Here is a 7,818-nt window from a genome sequence, read left to right as displayed (position 1 = left end):
ATTTATTACTTTACTGTTCATGAGTGAAATATCAAAATATATTTTAAACTTGGAATATATTTAAAACTTGGAATTTGCTTTTACAGACTTTACATTAAGTACGGAATATTTATTCACGAAGTGCCAAGACTTAGTCTGGAAGGGGACTGTATAAACCGCACGGGCTATAAATATAAATTGGGGTGTTGGGGGAGATGGTGTCAATTATAAATTTGTTGATGGAAAATGTATGAGTTTACATTTTGGTGTTCATATATGTAGTGCATTTGTACAGTGTGTTTGCCTAAAATGGCAGATTTAAGGAGGCTCTGAGGTTTGTGGGGGACACAATTTCGGACTGTATGCAACATTGTTCTATTATTATTAAACTTATTAGGGTTTGAGTTGAATTTCCAAAAAATATGGCTCTTGCAAGTGGTACGAAGTTTGAATGTCTCCCACGCACTGTGGTCAAATGTCATAAACTTACAATATAAAAACTTCGGATTCCTGATTGTCCAATAAACTCACGCTGTTTATTTGTGTACAGTAAGTTTATAACACTTGGCCCCAGTCTACCAGTCAGGAGCCATTTTTTCAAAAGCTCCACCCACATTAAAAACTAGCACATTACAAGTGCATTTATTGGTATTTAAGGTGATACTATAACCTCTTGATAAATTTGTGATTATTTTTGCATTTTTCTCAGAAAATAATAACACACTGGTAACAAAAGTTATGTATATATTATAGGGGCAAGGAATCCAGTTACTACACTGGAATTTCAGTGACTCAAGACAAGCGGTAGGTTATTTATGATAAGAAAAGAGGTACCACTAGAATGTACCTCATTTCTTAACATAATTAACCACTTGCCTTGAATCACTGAAATTTCAGTGAGGTAATTGGATTCTTTGCCCCTATAATATACATAATTTTTTTTTTACCAGTGTATAGTTATTTTTTGAGAAAAATTTGAGAAAATTAGTAACAAAATTTATCATGGGGTGTAGTGCCACCTTAAGTTCAGTACAAATCACCTCAAACTTCAATAAATTTGATAATATCATTTTATAAACAGTGATTAAGAAATTTTACCCCCAACAAAACTCAAATTTAATCACCTTATTTCCGCCATTTACGGCTAATTCACTACATTATGAGCACAGTTTCTATCCAAAATTATTTGACACCATCTCCCGACATCGACACATAATAAATATTTAACCCGTGTAGTTTATGCAGACCCCTTTCAGATGATACTATTGGTAAATTGTGTTTAAGTCCAATAATTTAATCGCGTTTTTAGACGTTTCATCTTCCGATCGGAATACTTCATCAGTAATGCGCGTAACCCTCCTCTCATCTCCAGAGTGTACAGTTCTTTGCAGTAGTTGGTCGTAAACATGATTAAGAGAGTATGTCCCTTCATCGTGGTTGATAACGTTGCCCCCCCCCCCCCCTCCGTTTCCTGATCCACATGTCTTCTATAATCCATCTAAGCAGCAAGAAATTCCTCCTTTGTATCATGATCTTGCAACTTCTTCCAGTTGAATTGTGGTCTATTGCAAGGTTTTCCTTTGCTAGTTCGCAGACTGAAAGCTAGACGGACGCTCACAATACGATGATCGGAGTCCACTTCCACTGCGATGTAAGCTCGACAGTTGCGGAGAGAATTTACCCACTTGCTGTTTAATATATAGAATGTGATCTAATGTGCATGGGTTGATCCAGCTCGATGGGTCCAAGTCCAGACGCTCACCATTGTCATTGGGAAAGATGACTATCTCTTCCTATTCGGGCATTAAAATTGCCGAGGATGATCGAGATGGATGATGTGAAACCAGTCGTGGTGATTTATTAGAAAAAGCTTTGACCTCCAAACGAGACGTTTTATGGAAGATTTTTATGTGTGTATTCTATTGTCGGGTTATATTAAGAGTATAAAAACGTTTAAATGACTTAGGCCTACCAACAATATTTTTGAAAACTTGATGCAAAACATTCTAACATGTTAATTATGAGTTGACAAATTGTTTTTGCAAAAAATGTTGGCCAAAAATATTTTACGATTAGATTTTGACAACATTTTAAACATATTGTTGTAGTATTTTGTTCATATAAAAAGCTTAAAAAAGGTTTTTATGTCAAAGATTAGTCAAAGATGCATATATCAGATGGATCATTATTTTATTGGCATAGACTGACAAATTAGTGCTACTTTTGTGTTAATCAAGTATTTCCATCGCATTAAAGTAGGCCCTAGAATGAAATTAAAATGCAATCTTTAAGAAAAAGTTAATCAAATTAGGGATGTCACTTTGGAAATACGAGAGAATTAATGATGTGTTACCTATATTTAGAAATCATGCCCATTTTATCTACTACACATGACCTATTGTCGTCGAATTATTCAAAACTAATTCCAAACGATTCTCTGGTCACATTGAATTCAGAAACTATAAAGTTTGTTCATATAAAACGCTTAAAAAGGGTTTTTATGACCTTTGTACTACCCGATATTTAAATGGTATCAACACGTGAATAAAACTAAAACATTGTTAAGAACATTGTTGTGTGTTTGCTGGGTATGTACCATCGATTATGAATATAATATAGTTTTACCCATTCATAAATGCTCATTTAATTGTTTTGACGGCATGAGAACTATAATAGTCATTTTTAACGAATTGTGAACAATGATGGCGCTATTTAACTATGTCATATTTACAAGTGGTAAACAGTTGTATGCTGGCAATAAAACACACCCCGTTGTCACACTTTTTATCGCTTATAACTTAGCACTATAATATGCACTGGCTAACCTGCTTGCAAGCGTTTATTATAGCAGGTGCCTGTTTTGCCCGTCGTACCTGTTCAGCCCGGCGCAGCTCACTAGGACCAGCACTAGGGTTTGGATTAGGGTTAGGCAGGCCCGTACGCAGGATTTTGTTTGGGGAGGGGGTGCTGATTTTGAAAAAGTGGACTTTTTTCACAAGGGGGGGCAATTTTGTGAAAAGTGGACTTTTTCCCCAAAATTTTGACCATATTAGAAAAAAAAAGCGTAAAAAACCTCATTTTTTTGGCTCGCTACTCTCTAAATGTGAAAGAGTGAAAAACAGCTCAAAAGAGTGGTTTTCCACTCCTCCTTGGAGCCGTATGAGTGACCACTCCTTTTAGAGTGAAATTCACTCTCCAAAAGAGTGAGGATATTCACTCGAAAAAAAGAGTGAATAAAATCACTCTTTAGGGAGAGTGAATTTCACTCCAAAAGGAGTGGTCACTCATACAGCTCCAAAGAGGAGTGGAAAAACCACTCTTTTGGAGTTAATAGCTCTGAAATAAAGAAGTGAATGAGACTGACAAAAAATAATCACAGAAATAGGCACAAAATGTTCATTCATTCGTGTATTTTTGTGAGCAGAGGAATTACAACACAATAAGTGTTATTACATGTTAATTAAGATTAAAATGGTAATTTTGGCATGATTAAAAGCTTAGTGACGTAGGACCATAGGCCTAGTATCACACATGCAGATAGACGTGCTGTAATAGTACAGCCTTTTGGAGACTGGTCAGACATAAAGGCCTATAGTCCTCTGTGACTTTTGGCATCACACATGCAGATATAACGTGCTGCAGTATAATGATAAATTAGAGACTGGTCAGAGATAACAGGCCTATGCTTTGGCCTGATCCTATGGCCTATGCCTAGCTAGGTATGGCCTTGCTGCATGTGATCCTGTGGCTACTAGCTACAGGTATGTATAGCATGACTATACCGCATCGGACTCGGAGATGTGATCGGGTACATACTAACAATAAAAAGGCTGACGCAGTATAACAAACATTACAATTATTACACAAGTACACTCAACCATTTACAGGTTTATGAAGTAATACACCAGGTATGCATAGCAGTGCATGAGTGTGCCACCGTAATGCTGGACCGACAATGTGAATCAATGTGTTCAACAAAATGAAGAAGCTTCATGGGTACAATTATCACCTTTGAGACAGTAACATCAGATTTTTAGTTGTCGATTACAATCTGCAATGATTCAACATTATAAATAAAATAGTTCAAAGTATACTTACCGACGAAAATATTGGCTATTTCTTCGCCAAACTGCTACTGACAACTCCACCGCCATTGCTGCAACGACTATTCGCGAATGAATAATCAAAAAAATTTCGTGGCTCTCAGCATGGAAATCCGGCTTTCTGATTGGCTGTACGAACTGTGGATTCACTCCGCAAAGAGTGCTTCTGATTTCACTCTGAAATTGAGCGGTAATTTTGGGTCACTCTGTAAGGAGTGAATCTAGATTGACCGAGTAGAAGCTTTTTTTCACTCTAAAAGAACGACTAACCGCTCGAATAGAGTGAGAATGAAATCACTCCAAGTTCCGAGTGAAATTTTCACTCTTTTACATTTAGAGAGTACGCTCGCAATTTGTGATATTTTTGGACTTTTTGTATACTTTGGCAAATTGGGGGGGACGCACCCCGCACCCCCTGCGTACGGGCCTGGGGTTAGGATTATGGTTAGGATTAGGGATAGGATTAGAGTTAGGGTTAGGGTTATGATTAGGGTTAGGGTTATTCATTGGTAATATACTAGTAATAGTATACCGTGTGCGCGAGCTTTATTCCGTAAGCAATAAGTATAATAAATAGACTGCTTTCTAGCACAACCACTTGTAGCATAGTGTGTATTGCCTCGACTATGGATCGAAAGGTTGCTGGTTCGAACCCCGGTGGATCCTTGGTAGAATTTTAAATCTAACTTGTTGCCCTGTTGTTTCGTTTCTTTTTATTAAGTAAGAGAGCTTAAGAGGAAATAGTAGCCTAAGTAACTCGACAACGGAGCGCAACACAAAGGCAACGGTAGTAAGCATTTCGAAAGGTGTGAAGAGGCACGTTTCGTAGCGCTTTAAAAGGTACCCGTCGGATATCGTGAAAGTGTGACAAGAGGCTGAAACATCAGCAAATTTACAAGTTGATAATATCGCCCTCAATTTTGACACAAATATACAGTTTTATAGAAAAAGATGAACGAAAGTAAGAATCAAAGTGAACTAGGTTGATATATCAGTCTCTGTTTGATTGTCGATGTTGTTCTAAGTTTATGCACTCCAATCACTTTACAACACTTTTTACTGCCTTAATTTTGTCTTGCTGTATAATAGATTATTTCCGACAAGCGTAGAATGACTGGGTTAAGTACATAATGCTTGCATAAACCATACTGTCCTAGATTTTCTGTTTACAAAGCGTTTCATGTGAACTCATTTGTAGTTAGTGCCTGTCAAAGATTAGTCAAAGATGCATAATATATCAGATGGATCATTATTTTATTGGCATAGACTGACAAATTAGTGCTACTTTTGTGTTAATCAAGTATTTTCATCGCATTAAAGTAGAATCTACCAAAAAACGTTGACAACGTAAAGAAATCAGCAAGTTTAAAAAACCCACCTCGGCTCACTTTTTGAAACTTGGTCCCATTTGTAAAAGGTACTGATTTAAACTTTATCATATTTATATAAATTTAAAACATTTCCAAAGTGTTATGTATCTTTAATGTGCAGATGCGATATTAATTTGTAAGCTTTCTGGAACGACCTGAAAGGTTATTATCTTGTTCTTGCACGGTAAGCCAATATCCTATTGTGTTTTGTTTTATAATAATCATGATTAGGCCCTAATGATTGAATTAAACAAATAACACGTAGGCTTGTAATCTTGTTGGAAACGCTGTGTTCTGTTGAAATAAAATAAAAACACTGAGTTGCTGTTGGTGTTTAAAATGGGACCAAGTTTCAAAAAGTGAGCCGAGGTGGGTTTTTTAAACTTGCTGATTTCTTTACGTTGTCAACGTTTTTTGGTAGATTTCTTTTCTTTTTATGAATGTAGCCAAGCAGCTCCAAGCTTGGAAAGTCATCAGGTTAGGATGTGCTCCATAAAACAAATAAAACGAAAAATAGATGTTTGAAGTTGCAATTCTGGATTCATGACAATAAATAATTAAACCAAACTTTATCTGTCGTTTATTTTTAAAACTTGCTTGTCACACGTGACTGTAATGTTAAGAGGCGTACAAAATGATCAATATACATTTTAATATATTTTAATTATTCAAGGCAACATAAATATGTAAAGAAAATGTAAATATGAACAACACACACCCAATGTTGACAATGCCAGAGAGACACAGAGAGTAAGTCCGATTTAGGCCTACTTCAAGTCGGAACTGGTAAATGCGCATTATATTTAAGCCTATACTACGGAAGCGTCTAAATGCCCCGAGTAGGCAATATAATCGTGTTTTAATGTTTGTGGTTCTTTGTAGCCCTGCGGGGCAACCTAGTTCGATATTCCTATTAAGCGGCGGTTGTCGGCGATCTTTCGTGGTTTGTGGTTTTCATCAAGCCCTGCCCTCTATCGGGAGCTAATTTATAGTTTAAGCTTGTTGGATATCCATATTTCGTGGTTTCTGGTTCTTTGTAGCCATGTGGGGCAATCTAGTTGCATATCCAAATTTCGCTGTTTGTGGTTCTTTATAGCCCTGCGGGGCAATCTAGTTGGATATCAATATTGAGCTGCAGTTGTTGTTGATCTTTCGCGGTTTGTGGTCTTAATTTGTTGGATATCCATATTTCGCGGTTTGTGGTTCTTTATAATCTGGCTTGTTGGATATCCATATTTCGTGGCTTGTGGTTCTTTGAAGCCCTGTGGGGAAATCTAGTTGCATATCGAAATTCCGCGGTTTGTGGTTCTTTATAGCCTGCGGGCAATCTAGTTGGATATCAATATTGAGCGGCAGTTGTTGTTGATCTTTCGCGGTTTGTGGTCTTAATTTGTTGGATATCCATATTTCGCGGTTTGTGGTTCTTTATAATCGATAGGCCTGTGGGAAATCTGGTTGGATATCCAAATTGCGCGGTTTGTGGTTCTTTGTAGCCCTGCGGGGCAATCTAGTTGGATATCCCTATTAATCGGCGGTTGTCGGCGATCTTTCGCGGTTTGTGATTTTAATTTCCCTTATCAAGCCCTGCCCTCTATCGGGAGCTAATTTATTGTTTAAGCTTGTTGGATATCCATATTTCGTGGTGTGTGATTCTTTATAGCCCTGCAGGGCAATCTAGTATATATCCAAATTTCGCGGTTTGTGGTTCTTTATAGCCCTGTGGGGAAATCTAGTTGGATAACAATATTCAGCGGCAGTTGTTGGCGATCTTTCGCTGTTTGTGATTTTAATTTGTGACAATTTATAATATTTATTCCAAATATAATTTCAGTCTGAGCTGTGAACAGAGCCACTGATAAATGTGTTTTAAATGACGAAGATATCATGATAGTCAGGCATGGTGAAAGCATCTGGATGGTGAAAGTAGGCCCTAGGCCTAGGCCTAAATGTGAATAAAAAATCAAACATGTTTGTTTGATGAAAAAAAAATAATATCACAATAGCAATGGATGTTCGAAATGGTGTTATTCTTGATTTATGACAATAAATTGGTTAATAAAACATTTAAAAAAGGTGGTGATAAGTTTCGAACTTGGGCAAAACTTAATAAGTGGATTAGAAGTCCATGGCCTTAACCACTTCGCCACGGGGACGTCCCGATATAACGAAGTGTGAAAGTGGAGTATTTATTAATATGAATGTATGCTGTGGTCCGGAAAGAATAAAAGAATTGTAAAAAACTTGATTTTTTGGCGAATGGGATCCAGAATTTGTATGTAGGGTATCCAGGAAAATGCTAGGGTATATTTTGAAAGTGAATCTCAAAAAGTAGTGCGACAGTGACAGCCATGTATGGCTGTAGCAGT

Source organism: Amphiura filiformis, chromosome 9 (genome assembly GCF_039555335.1).
Source record: "Amphiura filiformis chromosome 9, Afil_fr2py, whole genome shotgun sequence".
Lineage (NCBI taxonomy): Eukaryota > Metazoa > Echinodermata > Ophiuroidea > Amphilepidida > Amphiuridae > Amphiura > Amphiura filiformis.
The sequence above is the reverse complement of the archived record's forward strand: the minus strand, read 5'-3'. Positions refer to the sequence as shown.